The sequence below is a fragment of the Schistocerca piceifrons genome, chromosome 3, assembly GCF_021461385.2.
Source record: "Schistocerca piceifrons isolate TAMUIC-IGC-003096 chromosome 3, iqSchPice1.1, whole genome shotgun sequence".
Lineage (NCBI taxonomy): Eukaryota > Metazoa > Arthropoda > Insecta > Orthoptera > Acrididae > Schistocerca > Schistocerca piceifrons.
Genome location: NC_060140.1, coordinates 144,991,238 through 145,008,678, shown reverse-complemented (window position 1 = coordinate 145,008,678; position 17,441 = coordinate 144,991,238).

The window sequence follows — 17,441 nt, the reverse complement described above, 5'->3', positions numbered from 1 at the left end:
TTGTGTCGTTTAGGTGGAAGGCTCTGTTTGTAGTTAACTAGGATCAGTCTGTCGTGGGCGTTCTAGCAGCTTTTCCCACTTCTCCGCTCACGCGCCCGTCTTGAGGCCCCTCCACAAGCACGAACTTACCGGCAGACTGACCAGCCGACCAATTTCGTGGCAGCCTACACACGTTCCGACCGACTGCACTCAGCGATTACTGCGCCGCCCTGTCGGTGTAGTTTGTTGAAGTTCATTGTTTTTTCCACGAGATCCCGCTTGATTTGACACAGAAACAGAAAAGGGGGTTTGCCTTGGCTGTTTTAGAGGTAACAAAACCAAAAAAATACCGAGAGAAAGCTGTGGATAAAGAAGCAGCTAATGCAAAGAAAGAAATTTACCCACGTTCTGTTACTTAAGCAACCGGAAATCGATGATTTTCGTAATTATCTAAGAATGGATAAAACATGCGTTTAGCGCTCCTGAACATCATGAAACCATTCTTAACGATAAAGAATACAGTCGTTAGAGAGGCTGTAAGATGCAAGGAGAGGCTGTAAGACGCAAGGAGAGGCTCTTAGATACATTACAATTTCTAGTTAGAGGCAGAAGTTAACAGGACCTCAAATTCAGTGCAACTGTATTCCCACAATTATCAGCTAAATGATTCCTGCAACCTGCTACGTGATTTACAGATACAAAGGAAATACGTCACGGTAAAGCAAAATAAAAAGTAAAAGAAGTTCACATAAACACTATTAAATAATTTACGTAGCATAAAAGATGACCTGTAAGTTTAAGAAGCTCGTGGCTCCCCCCGTCGGAGGTTCGAGTTCCCCCTCGGGCATGGGTGTGTGTGTTGTCCTTAGTGTAAGTTAGTTTAAGTTACATTAAGTAGTGCTTAAGCAGTTTGGTCCCATAAGACCTTACCACAAATTTTCAAATTTTTTAAGAAGCTCATTTCAACTTCGAAGAAGAAAGACTACAGATGGTGGTGGCGCACATCTAGGGGTGGCAAGTGTCCCGTATTTCTCGGGAGATCCCGTATTTTGGCTACTTTTTTGGTCAGACCCCGTGTCCCGTATTATTTCGAATTTATCCCGTATTTTTCTCTCTTTTGCAATAGTAGTTCAAATAATGTATTTCGCCTGACACGATTACAGTTGATACTAACTGTGCGCAGTAAAAGTTGCCGCAGTTTGCACCGATGCAGTACTAAAACAAATAGTGATCTATATTGGCCGCATGACAAACGCTCATGTGGTCGTAGCGGCAGTGCCTCACGTGTAACAAACGCTCGTCTGGCCGTTCACTTACGCGGAGCTGTAACTCAGTTCGCGGGCTCCTTAGTTTCTGATCGGTGGCTCTCGGTACCTGTCGGGGGATTTCGTGTCGTAGCGATTTACAAATGTTCGTTGGTTGCCAACTGTACAGCGTACTATTAGTCTGTGTTGACCGCATTGTTGTCTGCATTGTCGTCAACTTCGAGTCTGCTTCTAATTTCGCATTTATTTTGATAACCGACACACACTTTTTGAAAGCTTTTCTCCTGATTTAACTCGTCAGTACTAATAGTGTACCAATTACAATGCAACCAAGGCATGAAGTATTTAACTTGTTATTTCAGTTGTGCACATAGCTGCTTTTGTGGAAGCTCTAAACACATTAGTAGAGGACGTAACGTTGTTTTGATCAGATTCGAAGTTTGTGATTTCTTGATTTAAGATGAGTAGTGATGAAGATAGGGTCATATCACCCACAAGGAAGAAAACAAAAAACATGTGTGTATTCCTGTGAAAGCTAATTGTTTCAAAGCCTTCTGTAGTATCTGCAAACCGGAATTTAGTGTGGCACATTGTGGCAATACCAACTGTTCGCAGCGTGCAAAGACTACAGGTAACTATAAGTCAATTTTGTAGTACCATTGTACCTCTTTGGTGCAATTTAAAATTATGTAATAATAAATATCTTCAATATAATTAGACCATACAAACAAGGAGAAAGACATCAAGGAGTCTTCCAAGATTTCCAGCTTCTTTTCTGCTATTGGTAGCTCCACCACAAGTGAGTAACTTACACAGAGCTGTTGCAGCAGAACTGACATTTGTATATATCACTCAATGAAACATAATCTCACCTTGATCAGTTATAATGGCTTGGACTGCAATGTTAAAATCGCGAAGGATGTATTCAGTGATTCTAGTACTACAAAAAAATGTATTGTGCTGAAGCAATAGAGAAAAAAGTTTTGGCTCCAAAAAGTGTTTCAGATTTTTTTACAATTTTGAATGATCCCAATAAGTCGAAGAAATTTTTCTCTATAGCTACTGATGTTTCAAACTATAAAAATAGGTAGATGTTTCCGATTGTTGTGAAATATTTTGATCATGAAATTGGAATTCAGAATAAACTTCTTGATTTTATAGAAGAGAGCAGTGAAACAGCAATGTCTATTTACAATATGTTAAAACGTTCGTCTGAGTCCCACAAACTTGATAAAAAAAACCCATAGTGCTTTTTTTGCTGATAATGCCAATGTTAGTTTTGGAAAGCATAATTCAGTATTTAAGCTGTTAAATGATGATAACAAACAAATATTCAAGGCAAACTCTTGGAATCATGTTTTGCACAATACGATGAAACATGCCTGTGATACCCTAGATATTGATCTTGAAAATTTGGTCCTAAGATTACATGGTCACTTCTTCATTTCTACAAAATGAAGGGAAGTTCTAAAATCCTTTTTTGAATTTGTAGGTGTAGACTGGAGTGGAATTCTCCGACATGTACCTACTAGATGACTTTCTTTAACACAAGCAGTTGGTAGGATCATTACAAATTGGGAACCCATTAAAAGTTATGAGAAGTGTTGATGATTGTCCCAAAGCTCTAAAGACACTTTTAAACGATTCTGACGACACTGAAAAATAGTTAATTTTGAAGAGTTATTTAACTTTTTTTCCGATGTTGGTGCAGTCGTTTCAGATTGTTCTAAGTTTTCGGAAAGCTCTGGTGTTACTATAATGGAAACTTTTGAGGTAGTCAAGACTTTGATCAGTAAAATTGGGCAAAGAATGAGTGACAGATATTTTGGTAGTGGCACATATAAAGTTTTAAATAAGTTAATTTGTTCCATGGCAAGAAACCACATTGAAGATAATATTATGGAATTTTATGTGTCATTGAAAACACGTTTGGTCAATAATTTCAAATCTGAAGATCAACTGCCAATGTCAGATGACTCTCCATTACCTCTTTGTCTAAGTTCTGATCTAAAATTTAAGCATCTTCAAGAAATAATGGAGTCAGTGCAGATACATGATTTAGATGAAGGTTGTTTGTACGATGAGTTTTGTGATGTAAAGAATATTTTGAAGCAAAGCATATCTATTGAAGGCAATGCAAACAGAAGGTGGGTTAAAGTTTTCTGTATCTTGAGGGCCAAAAATGTTCAGGTTCCCAATTTGCTGGAAGTATTGAGTTTGTATTAAGCATTCCTGGTTCAAATCCTGACGCAGAAAGAATTTCTTCCCTAATGAACCATAAATGCAGATAGATGCACAGAAAATGTACCACTGAGCTCATAAAAGCAGAGCTGCAAATAGCAGTGAATTTTAATTTTAATTGTAGAGAATTCTGTACATACGTAAAATCGAATGAATCTTTGCAAAAAGGAGCAAAGTCTGTAAATAAAAACAAGCAATAATGCAAAATAAAACATGTATGAACATTTTAAATATATTTCTTTGTAGAAAACACTATTTGAATTATTTACTTTGTATACTGCTTGATCCGTTATTTTCAATGTAAAAAGTTTGCAACTCTATACACATCATCTAATAAATACAACAAAAGCTACACAAGAAATGAAGCATTTAGCAACTCATAAAACTGAAGAAAAAAATGCCATATCCTATTTTTCATAGCAGAAGGCTTGGAAATAGACTGGACTCCTTTCCGGCGTTTGTACCAATGAAGGAAGTGCGTTTATTGTATTAACGTCCATTAACGGTTGATATTTCGGCTTTTAGAATTCATTTTCGATAAGTTTCTGGAATAAAACGTAAAAACAGAAGGTCGAAGGACTTTATCCTCCCTAAATGCCACACGAAACCATTATGGATTTATTAAAAAATGAAAAAGTGCTTCATTTCTTGCATCTATACTGATATACTCATCACAGAACGTGTTCCACAAACATCTGCAGATTTTAAATTTCTCGGGAAACTCTGTCCTTAAAGTTTCGTCCGCCACGCCCCTGTTACGTAAAGTAGAACAGCATTTAATCCCGCGCATAGTGACAAAATACGAACTTTCGTCTGGCAGTTGGCAGGTCAGCGCTACACACGGCACAAATTTGTTGGGTGGACAAGGAAAGTTCGTCGATCGGTCAGAGCGCCTACACATGTCCAGTTTGTCGGTGTGTCTGTCGGCTGCTACTTGTGTAGGGTCCTTTACGGCCCCCGCTGGCTCTGTTGTTCCTTGTCACGTGGCTGCCGCCACTGAGGCTTCTGTACGGTCCGTTCACGGGCTTGTTGATTTCCACTCTCTATCTTAAAACAGCTCATGCTATATCTTTACATGGGGATAGTATCTGCGTAATTTTCTGTGGTATTCTGTCCATCATTGGTCTTTCATGCACAACTGCAGTGTGTTATGGATGTACCTCTGTATCTGTCTGTCCTTTCCAGCCGTGGGGGCAGTGAAGCCGCCTCGTGTTGTCAAAGTGGTTCAAATGGCTCTGAGCACTACGGGACTTAACATCTGGGGTCATCAGTCCCCTAGGCTTAGAACTACTTAAACCTAACTAACCTAAGGACATCACACACATCCATGCCCGAGGCGGGATTCGAACCTGCGACCGCAGCAGCCGCGTGGCTCCGCACTGAAGCGCCTAGAACTGCTCGTCCACCACGGCCGGCGCCGCACTTCTACTCAATCGCTCGGTTACTGTAATGCCTTACTTTGTAACTGGCTGATTGCCAAGGATTAATTTTCTGTAGTTATGATTTTAATATATTTTATACTGCTTGTTTGAATGAATGCCTTAAGTTTTCTGTGACTTATTATTGCTGTTTAGAATGAGAGTTTTTGATCTTACTATTACCGCCATATGGGCGCAACAGTTTATCGCTCTGAAAGTTAATTTTTTGGAACTGAAATCTGATTCGTAATATTTGAGTTATCTAACGTTTGTTCTTCTATGTTTTATTGTTTACCATATTACTGTAAGTCAATTTGTGTAATTGACTTCTCAGTCATTTAAGTTTACAATCTGACTGACAATTCATTATCATTACTATTAACGCCAATTTGGGCGCAATAATCATTTTGGAATTGAAATTTGATTTTTAATACTGGAGTTATCTAGTTAACGGCTTGGTTAAAATTCTGAACTTGTGTGAGTAAGCAACTGTGGTTGTGATCGTTGTCGTCATTCTAGGTGAATGGAACTGACTTACGTGATTATGCAATGTTTGTATTACAGATCAGTAACAACTGGAATTTTAATACTTGTACTGTGGTGAAAACTTTATTTAGGTTACTCAATAAAAGAGCGTGAGTGTGGCTATCTACATCTACATCTACATGGGTACTCTGCAAATCACGTTTAAGTGCCTGGCACAGGGTTCATCGAACCACCTTCAGAATTCTCAATTATCCCAATCTCGTACGGCGCGCGGAAAGAATGAACACCTATATCTTTCGGTACGAGCTCTGATTTCCCTTATTTTATCATGGTGATCGTTCCTCACTATGCAGGCCGGTGTCAAAAAACTATTTTCGCATTCGAAGGAGAAAGTTGGTGATTGGAATTTCGTGAGAAGGTTCCGTCGCAACGAAAAACGTCTTTCTTTTAATGATTTCCAGCCCAAATCCTGTATCATTTCTGTGACACTGTCTCCCATATTTCGCGATAATACAAAACGTGCTGCCTTTCTTTGAACTTTTTCGATGTACTCCGTCAGTCCCATCTGGTAAGGATCCCACACCGCGCAGCAGTATTCTAAAAGAGGACGGACAAGCGTAGTGTAGGCAGTCTTCTTAGTAGGTCTGTTACATTCTCTAAGTGTCCTGCCAATAAAACGCAGCCTTTAGTTTGCCTTCCCCCCAACATTTTCTGTGTGTTCCTTCCAATTTAAGTTGTTCGTTATTGTAATACCTAGGTATTTAGTTGAATTTACGGCTTTTAGATTAAACTGATTTATCGTGTAACCGAAGTTTAACGAGTTCCTTTTAGCACTCACGTGGATGACCTCACACTTTTTGTTGTTTAGCGTCAACTGCCACTTTTCGTACCATTCAGATATATTTTCTAAATCGTTTTGCAGTTTGTTTTGATCTTCTGATGGCTTTATTAGTCGATAAACGACAGTGTCGTCTGAAAACAACCGAAGACGGCTGCTCAGATTGTCTCCAAAATCATTTATATAGATAAGGAACAGCGGGGCCTATGAACTACCTTGGGGAACGCCTGAAATCACTTCTATTTTACTCGATTACTTTCCGTCAATTACTACGAACTGTGACCTCTCTGACAGGAAATCGCAAATCCAGTCACATAACTGAGACGATATTCCATAAGCACGCAATTTCACTACGAGCCTCTTATGTGGTACAGTGTCAAAAGTCTTCCGGAAATCCAGGAATACGGAATTGATCTGAAATCCCTTGTCAATAGTACTCAGCACTTCATGTGAATAAAGAGATAGTTGTGTTTCACAGGAACGATGTTTTCTAAGCCCATGTTGTCTGTGTGTCAATAGACCGTTTTCTTCGAGATAATTCATAATGTTCGAACACAATAAAGGAAACATTCCTCACACACAAATAAAGAAAATATGTTATGTGGACATGTTTTCGGAAACGCTTAATTTCCATGTTAGAGCTCATTTTAGTTTCGTCAGTATGTACTGTACTTCCTCGATTCACCGCCAGTTGGCCCAATTGAAGGAAGGTAATGTTGACTTCGTTGCTTGTGTTGACATGCGACTCACTGCTCTACAGTACTAGCATCAAGCACATCAGTACGTAGCATCAACAGGTTAGTGTTCATCACGAACGTGGTTTTGCAGTCAGTACAATGTTTACAAATGCGGAGTTGGCAGATGCCCATTTGATGTATGGATTAGCACGGGGCAATAGCCGTGGCGCGGTACGTTTGTATCGAGACAGATTTCCAGAACGAAGGTGTCCCGACAGGAAGACGTTCGAAGCAATTGATCGGCGTCTTAGGGAGCACGGAACATCCCAGCTTATGACTCGCGACTGGGGAAGACCTAGAACGACGAGGACACCTGCAATGGACGAGGCAATTCTTCGTGCAGTTGACGATAACCCTAATGTCAGCGTCAGAGAAGTCGCAGCTGTACAAGGTAACGTCGACCACGTCACTGTATGGAGAGTGATGCGGGAGAACCAGTTGTTTCCGTACCATGTACAGCGTGTGCAGGCACTATCAGCAGCTGATTGGCCTCCACCGGTACACTTCTGCGAATGGTTCATCCAACAATGTGTCAATCCTCATTTCAGTGCAAATGTTCTCTTTACGGATGAGGCTTCATTCCAACGAGATCAAATTGTATATTTTCACAGTCAACATGTGTGGGCTGACGATAATCCGCACGCAATTGTGCAATCACGTCATCAACACAGATTTTCTGTGAACGTTTGGGCAGGCATTGTTGGTGATGTCTTGATTGGGCCCCATGTTCTTCCATCTACGCTCAATGGAGCACGTTATCATGATTTCGTACGGGATTCTCTACCTGTGCTGCGAGAACATATCCCTTTACAAGTACGACACAACATGTGGTTCATGCACGATGGAGCTCCTGCACATTTCAGTCGAAGTGTTCGTACGCTTCTCAAAAACAGATTCGGTGACCGATGGATTGGTAGAGGCGGACCAATTCCATGGCCTCCACGCTCTCCTGACCTCAACCCTCTTGACTTTCATTTATGGGGGCATTTGAAAGCTCTTGCCTATGCAACCCCGGTACCAAATGTGGAGACTCTTCATGCTCGTACTGTATTGTGGACGGCTGTGATACAATACGCCACTGTCCAGGGCTGCATCAGCGCATCAGGGATTCCATGCGACGGAGGGTGGATGCATGTATCCTCGCTAACGGACATTTTGAACATTTCCTGTGACAAAGTGTGTGAAGTCACGCTGGTACGTTCTGTTGCTGTGTGTTTCCATTCCATGATTAATGTGATTTGAAGAGAAGTAATAAAATGAGCTCTAACATGGAAAGTAAGCGTTTCCGGACACATGTCCACATAACATATTTTTTTTCTTTGTGTGTGAGGAATGTTTCCTGAAAGTTTGGCCGTACCTTTTTGTAACACCCTGTGTATGTTCTAAAAGCCTACTGCATATCGACGTTAACGATATGGGCCCGTAATTTAGTGGTTTACTTCTACTACCTTTCTTGAATATTGGTGTGACCTGTGCAACTTTCGAGTCTTTGGGTACGGATCTTCCGTCGAGCGAACGGTTGTATATGATTGTTAAGTATGGAGCTAAGGCATCAGCATACTCAGAAAGGAACCTAGTTGGTATACAGTCTGGACCAGAAGACTTGCTGTTATTAAGTGATTTGAGTTGCTTCCCTACTTCGAGGATATTTACTTCTACGTTACTCACGTTGGCAGCTGTTCTCGATTCGAATTGTGGAATATTTACTTCGTCTTCTTCTGTGAAGGCATTTCGAAAAGCCGTGTTTAATAACTTTGCTTTGACAGCACTGTCTTCGATAGTATCTCCATTATCATCGCGCAGAGAAGGCATCGATTGTTTCTTGCCGCTAACATACTTCACATACGACCAGAATCTCTTTGGATTTTCTGCCAGGTTTCGAGACAAAGTTTCGTTGTGGAAACTGTTATAGGCGTCTCGCACTGAACTCCGCGCTAAATTTCGAGCATCTGCTGCCTTTTTATGTTAACCTCGCTCGGCCCTCCTCTCCGCAGCCACCTGCGCTGCTCCTCGCGTTGTCCATTTTTGTCATTTAATTTAAACTGACGCGCATCAGTGACTTGCAGCAACCCAGGGCCAAACTTTCGAAAAGAAAGGAACACCAGCTCGAAATTCCACTAGATTGTGTCGTCTTCATGTTCTGCACTCCACTGATTAGGCAATGTTGCACATACCGACTTCAAAACATATATGACTATCGTTTGCTTGGACTTCCCAGACATATTTCTCCCTTAGGCCTGTAGTAGAAGACTCTTCTTGGGATCCTCTCCTTCGGCGTTCTCTTGACATGTTGTCTTCAATGATGTCTGTAGTTTACAATTTTTTCCTCCTAAGAAGTTATTCCTAGTTGTTCCCTTATTTTTTCACATTCAGTTTTATTTAAAAAGGAACAGCCTTTTACTGTTATTAATAATCTTATTTCAGTAGTCTGTATCTTATTTTTATCAACTTTCCTCAAATTCGATGTCTCAGACACCTAGAGAAAAGCAGGCACGTCCATTACTTTGTAGTACTTTATTCGTGTTTCTTTTCTAGTTTTAATTTACTGGAACATGGGTAGTTTGATTTTAAAATACCTTTCATATTTATAACTGACGTATATTCCTAAATAATTAACTGGTGCTCATACGGCTCCATTAGTCTCTTTGTACAAGGCAGAGAGATTGGGATTTTTTTTTTTTTTTTTGCCACAAAGCCTTTATTCTTTGTGGACTATAGAGGACAAGTTTGGGAAGTTGCAGCCATCTCCAAAATGAAGAGTCTCTCAATTTTGATTAAAACAGCATCCCCTGCCCAGTTATTGGCATTGCTTGCATGTGACAAGCTGGGTAACATTCCTTGCCTAAAATGGTCAAGGTCATGGTATATCTATGTGACGTGAAACTATATTGCCCCCTCCGCCCCTCCTCTACACACACACACTCGCTCCCCATCCCAATGCTGTGCGTCAAATGTTTGAAATTCTGGCAAATCTTCGCTCAGTGATGCCAGCCCAGGGTGTAGGGGTTGTGGATGACTGTTGGATGCGAAGGTTCCTTGTGCTCCAAACCACATCTGTGTCAGTTGTGGAGAGCACCATTTTCCCTGCTCACCAGAGTACACTGTTTTTCACAGAGAGAAAAAATACAGGAATATAAGAATCTGGACAGACTCCCATACCAAGAGGCTAAGAGAACGTATGAGTCTACAACCTGCTCATATGACAATGTGATATGCTACACCTATGATGACGTTGCCATCTCTACTGACGGTAGTCTTCTCCATTATGCATCCAACAGCAAACCTTACGCTGTTCAACCATGTCTGCTCCCTGATGATAGTGGGCTCTCCTCCTGCTACTTCCCCTACACCCATTTTGGGAGCTGTGACTCTCCACCAATCTCCATTATGCATCCTACAGCAAACCTTACGCTGTTCAACCATGTCTGCCCCCTGATGATAGTAGGCTCTCCTCCTGCTGCTTCCCCTACACCCATTTCGGGAGCTGTGACTCTCCACCAATAGGGGACGCCAATCCTCATTCTCCAGCTTCTCATACCAAGAAGGGGTCCCTCAGGCATCTCCCCTGGTTATCCAGATCGCACCATACAAAGTGTCACAGAACCTATGTGTCCTGATACCATACTTTCTCAACTATTTACAGCAAATGACCATGGGACATAACCTGCTCCTTGGTCGCTTCACACCCTCACAGCATACTGACAGCACGATTCTCCAGTGGAATATCAGTGGTTTTTTCCACCACCTTCCTGAGCTAAAACATTCCTCAAGCTCCTCCCTTACTTTCTGCTCTGGCCTTCAGGAAACTTGGTTTCCAGCAACAAGGACCCCCGCCCTTTGTGGCTGTCGGGAATATTTTAAGAATTGTGTCGATTACGATATAGTGTCAGTGGAGCTTGCACGTATGTTCTGGACTCTGTATGTAATGAGCTTGTGTGTCTTTATGCAACTTTGGAGGCTCCAGCTGTTCAGATAAGGGCATTGCAGTATTTTACTATCTGTAATTTTTACGTTCCTCCTGATGGTGGCGTGCCCTTTACTAGTCTTGGGCGACTTCAATTCCCATAAACATTTGTGAGATGGAACCATGATCATTGTCCATGGTAAAGACATTGAAAACTTACTGGCAGATCTCAACCTCTGTCTACTGAATACTGGTGCCTCCACACACTTCAGTGTAGCAGATGGAACTTACTAGGTCACTGATCTTTTATTTGTAGCCCTGGTTTTCTCCTATCCATCCACTGGAGGCTCCACAATGACCTGTGTGATAGCGACCAATTCCCAATCTTCCTCCTTCAGCGTCATTCCCTGGGTGCCTTTGTAAATGGGCTCTCCACAATGCCAACTGGGATGCTTACACCTACACTCTCAATCTGAGCTCCCCTCTACATGGTGTCACTGACAAGGCTATCCAGAATGCAAGTGCATCCATTCTATTGGCAGCTGACTTAGCGAGCCCATATTCTTCAGGATCCCCCCATCGGAAGTAGTACCTTGATGGACGTCAGAAATCATCGAGGCCATTGTAGACTGTAGTGCACTCTCCATGCCATAAGTGGCATCCATCAATCGAGCACCTCAGTACCTTTAAAAGGCTCCATGCCCAGATCCGCCACTTAATAACTTTATAGAAGCAAGAATGCTGGGAACAGTAAGTTTCAACCGCTGGACCACGTACACCTTCTTTGCAGGTTAGGGCGAAAATCAAATGCCAGGTGCCTCTACGTATGCCAGTCCTCTGTAAGTATACTTGGATTTCCTTCAAAAGTGCTTTCTTTACTGATCTAGATGCCATAGCCGAACATTTTATTCTGCATTAGGCTTGAATCTCTCCATCTGAGAGCTATCAACCTGCCTTTCGTGTTCTTAAAAAACAGATTGAGCGATTGCACTTATCTTTCACTACATGCCATCTAGAGGTCTATAATGCTCCATTCAGTGTATGAAAATTCTTCAGTGGTCTAGGCCTTTGCCCTGATACAGCCTCAGGGCCAGATCACATTCAAAACCAAATGCTTAAACACTATCACTGGATTGTAAGCGTCATCTCCTGACCATCTTCAACCATCTCTGGAGCGAGGGTGCATTCCCATCTCAATGGTGGGAAAGCACAAAAGCACATCCTGGTACCAAAACTGGGTAAGCATCTCCTAGAGTAGACAGCTATCGCTTAATTAGTCTCACCAATGTTCTCTGTAAGTTGCTCAGGTACACTGAGCAGGCAGCTGTGTTGGCTCCTTGAGTGTCAGGGACTTCTGGCTCCATCCCAGGACGGGTTTCGCCAAGGTCCTTTCGCTGCTAGTAATTTGATTTTCCTGAAGTTCGCCATCTGGACAGCTTTTGGCCGATGTCAACACCTTATTGCTATCTTCTTAAACCTACAAATGGCTTATGACATCACATGCTGACACCACATCCTTCGCTATCATACGTGAGTAGGATCTCCGGAGCCCACTTTCGTTTTTTGTACAGACTTCTTGTCACACCGTACTTTCTGGCTTCGAGTTGGTGCTTGCCAAGGAATCCCCCTAACCCCTATTCAAGAGAATAGTCCCACAGGGCTCTGTGCTAAGTATCCCTCTCTTTCTAGCAGCAGCAGTGGGGTCATCAGTATCATTGTCCTTGTGTGCCAACGATCTTTGCTTTTACTATTGTTCCTCTAGTGTGGGTGTTCCTGAACGCCGACTTCAGGGCGCCGTTCGAAGGTGCAGTCATGGGCCCTCACCCGCAGCTTGCAGTTTTCTGACACTTCATGCTCTTCGTCTTAGTGTTTATCCACAACCAGAACTTTACTTTGACGACCTATTACTCAGTGTGGTGGAGGCTTACCGCTTCTTGGGACTGCCCTTCAGTGCCCAGCTGATGTGGCTTCTCCATCTTCACTAACTTAAGCAAAGATGCTGACTAGACCTTAATACACTTCTTCAGATATGCTTTTCTTGCCATTGCCAGTCTACATTTTATATCCTCTTTATTCCTCCATCATCATTTATTTTGCTGCCCAGATAGAAAAACTCATCTACTACCTTAAGTGTCTCATTTCCTAATCTAATTCCTTCACCATCATCTGACTTAAGTCGACTACTTTCCAGTATCTTTGTTCTGCTTTTGTTGATGTTCATCTTATATCCTCCTTTCAAGGCGGTGTCCATTCCGTTCAACTGCTCGTCCAGTAAAAGCAAAGATCGTGGGCACACAAGGACGATGACACTGCCTCAGAGAGAATAACAATGTAATTTGCAAACCGCAAAACTTTTATTTCTTCTCCGTCTTTCAGTGCCTTGTCAATCTCTTCGCGCAGTATCATATCTCCCATCTCATCTTCATATACGACCTCTTCCATTTCCATAACATTGCCCTCAAGTATATCTCCCTGGTACAGACCCTCCAGAGTTATGCTCCTTCTACCTTTCTGCTTTCCCTTCTTTGCTTAGAACCGTTTTCCCATCTGAGCTATTGATATTCATACAGGCGGTTCTCTGTTCTCCAAAAATCTCTTTAATTTTCTTGTAGGCGGCTCTATTTTTTCCCATAGCGATATATGCTCCTAAATCCTTACATTTGTCCTTTAGCCATTCCTGTTAGCCATTTTGCACTTACCATCAACCTCATTTATTAGACGTTTGTATTCCCTTTTGCCTGCTTCATTTACCACCTTTTCACATTTTCTTCCTTCATAAATTAAATTCAATATCTCTTGGGTTTCCCAATGACTTCTACTGGCCCTCGTCTTTTTACCTACTTGATCCTCTGCTGCCTTCACTATTTCATCTCTCAAAGCTACCCATTCTCCTTCTACTGTATTCCTTTCCCCTGTTCTTGTTGATCGTTCTCTAATGCTCTCTCTCAAACTCTCTACACCCTCTGGCTCTTTCAGTTTACCCAGGTCCCATCTCCTTAATTTCCTACTTTTTTGTAGTTTCTTCAGTTTTAATCCACAGTTCATAACCAATAAATTGTGACCAGAGTCCACATCTGCCCCTGGAAATGTCTTACAATTTAAATTTAAAATTTGTTTCAGAAATCTCTGTCTTATCATTACGTAATTAATCTGGAACCTTCTAGTGACTTCATGTCTCTTCCACGTATACAACCTACTTTTATATTCTTAAACAAAGTGTTAGCAACAGTTAAATTATGCTCTGTGCAAAATTCTACCAGGCAGTTTCCTCTTCCATTCCTTTCCCCAGTCCGTATACTTTTCCTGCTACCGAATTCGAATCCCCCATCACTATTAAATTATCGTCTCCCCTACTTGAAGATTTATTTTATCTCATCATACATTCCTTCAGTCTCTTCATCATCTGCGGAGTTAGTTGGCATATAAACTTGTACTACTAAGGTTCAAAATGGTTCAAATGGCTCTGAGCACTATGGGACTTAACATTTGAGGTCATTAGTCAAAATGGCTCTGAGCACTATGGGACTCAACTGCTGAGGTCATTAGTCCCCTAGAACTTAGAACTAGTTAAACCTAACCAACCTAAGGACATCACAAACATCCATGCCCGAGGCAGGATTCGAACCTGCGACCGTAGCGGTCTTGCGGTTCCAGACTGCAGCGCCTTTAACCGCACGGCCACTTCGGCCGGCGAGGTCATTAGTTCCTTGGAACTTAGAACTACTTAAACCCAACTAACCTAAGGACATCACACACATCCATGCCCGAGGCAGGTTTCGAACCACCGATCGTAGCGGTCGCGCGGTTCCAGACTGAAGCGCCTAGAACAGCTCGGCCACACCGGCCTGCTGTACTACTAAGGCGGTGTTATGTCCTAGCCAGTAATGCCACCCGAGCCCGCTGCCAAAAGGTTGGCAGCATCAAAGTCTGGACGCCGTCCGCATAAGCAGCGCCAGCGAGACAGCAAATCGCCGCAAGTCTGCGCGCGCCACCGCTGGCTTCTGGCTTCTTAAGCGCTGGAGTCGCGAGCGCTAGGACAGTTCTGTATTCGCCGCTCAGTTGTATACTCGCCTCCGAATTGTGTACTTGGTAGTCAGTCGTGTGTTCATCGCAGCAGAGTTGTTGTTTGTCGTCAGCCGACGCTGACCTAGCCGCTCCGACTCGAACTAGACAGATTTCTGTAGACACCGAGTTCACTACTGTGTTACTGTATCTTCATTAATAAAAGATAAGTACCGACTTTTATTTAATATGAGTGTTTGGGCTTTCATCTTTCTGTTCACTGTTCCAGCGGACCAGTCGGCCCGCTATTAAAAGTGTGGCGGTGACTTCGTAAGCCATTTCTACAGCCATGTGTTTGTCGCTACGAACACCGCCACAAAACTGGCGACGAGGTCTTCCGAACTCGTGTGCAGGGCTGGTTCAACTTGTTCTTGTTATACTAATTATAGAGATAAAATTTTGGGGGCTGGTTTAATTTGTGTTCACTATGTCTGCCGAATTACAACAGTTGATCTTGTTACAGAGTCAGCAAATACAAAGTCTGGTGGAAGCAATCGCCAAACAAGCGGCTAATCCTCCAACACAAAAGGAACAAGCACAGGCAGCACCACAGTTCCGGGCTTTTGATGAATCCAGAGAAGAATGGCGAGAATATTTCGCGCAGTTGCAGGCGCACATGACAGTCTACAAAATCACAAGTACTGAGCGGCAGCTTTATTTAATTTCCACTGCAGGCGTGGAAGTCTATCGACTACTTTGTAAGTTGTTCCCGGAATCCCAGCCAGAAGCTTTAGACTATGACGTTGTTGTTAACAAGCTTGCTGAGTATTTCGAGTCGCGAGTTCATGTGGCAGCAGCCAGATTCAAGTTCTTCAGATTAAAGAAACTGCCACATCAATCTAATAAACAGTGGTTAACAGATTTACGGGGCCTCACCCGTCAGTGCCGCTTTAATTGTGTGTGTGGAGCTTCCTACAGTGATGTCATGTTACGGGACGCTATTACTCAAAACATTGCAGATTCTCGTATTCGTGCTGCTATCTTAAAGTTGCCTGACCCGTCATTAGAGACTGTGATGAACATCATTGAAGCCCAAGATACTTTTGACTATGCTGAGTGTGAGTTAGATCAGCCATGTATTTCTCAAATTGCCTGTGCTAAGCAAGTTAGGTCACGCCCGCGGCCCCACCGGCAGAGTCAGACTGTAAACACTAGCCGGCCGCGTCATGTTAAACACATTCGTCAGCCGCGTGTGCAAAATGATAAAGTTAAGTCTTGCCCTAAGTGTGTTCTTGCTCATCCTCGTGAACGTTGCCCGTTGAGAAACGCGGTTTGTCACTTTTGTCAAAGGAAAGGACACATCCAGACTGTTTGTTTGCGTAAACGCAAGAACAATTCTAGTGCTGCCCAGCCCATGGATATTCATGTTCTTCAAAGCCAGCCCGCCCAGAAGGTCGCGTTTAAAGACTCTTCCACGGTTCGTGTGGGTAATAAACTTGTTCGCAATAAGCCACCCACCCAGCCCTCTGCTATGCGACCCAAGCGTAATTCAAACGCTGTAAACAGTAATGTACAGACTGCAAGTGAAGCGGGAGTTGTTCCACCCGCCCAACCCACGAGTTGTCGTAAGCAGCGGACACGCGCTAAACGCGCTGATTTTGTGTCTTCCGCCTCCACTGCACCGATCCAGAGACAGTGTAATAAACTATTTGTGATGCTACGCATCCAGGATAAGACCTTCAATTTTCAATTAGACACTGGTGCGTCTGTGACTCTCATCAATAGTGCTACGTATGCGGCTATCGGCCGCCCTAAACTTTCAGCGGCAAAACATTCTTTGGCTACTTATAGTGGAGAACGAATTCCTGTGTTAGGTGTATGTAGCGTGCCAGCCACATTCCGTGGCAATACAAAAACAGTTTCATTCACAGTGCTCCGCGCTACAGTGTAAACATTTTCGGATTGGACTGTTTTGACTTCTTTGGCCTGTCTATCCAAGACAATGTGTTGCAACTTAATTCTATTGTTGTTCCTCAAGACAGCATAACCGATTTGTGTAAACAATACAGTGACATATTTAAAGACGAACTAGGATGTGCTGCGAACTTTGCCGCTCATATTACGTTAAAAGATAATGCTCAGCCTCGATTTTGTCGTGCTCGTCCAGTGCCTCACGCCCTCCGGGCACCTGTAGAAGATGAACTTCGTCGTTGGCAAAACAACGGTGTTATTCAACCCGTTTCAGCGAGCCAGTGGGCTTCTCCCTTAGTTATTATAAAGAAACCGTCTGGCAAGTTACGTTTGTGTGCTGATTTTAAGTCGACAGTTAATCCTCAGACTGTCATTGATTCTTTTCCTTTGCCTCGACCGGACGAGCTGATGGATAAGTTAGGGGAAGCTCGTTTCTTTTCCAAAATTGATCTCCGTTGAAGCATATTTGCAATTGCCCCTCGACGAGCAATCACAACAGTATTTTGTCATAAACACGTCGTTGGGGTTGTTCCGTTTTCTGCGTTTGCCTTTTGGTTGTGCGTCAGCTCCAGCTGTTTTTCAGCGTTTTTTGTCACAACT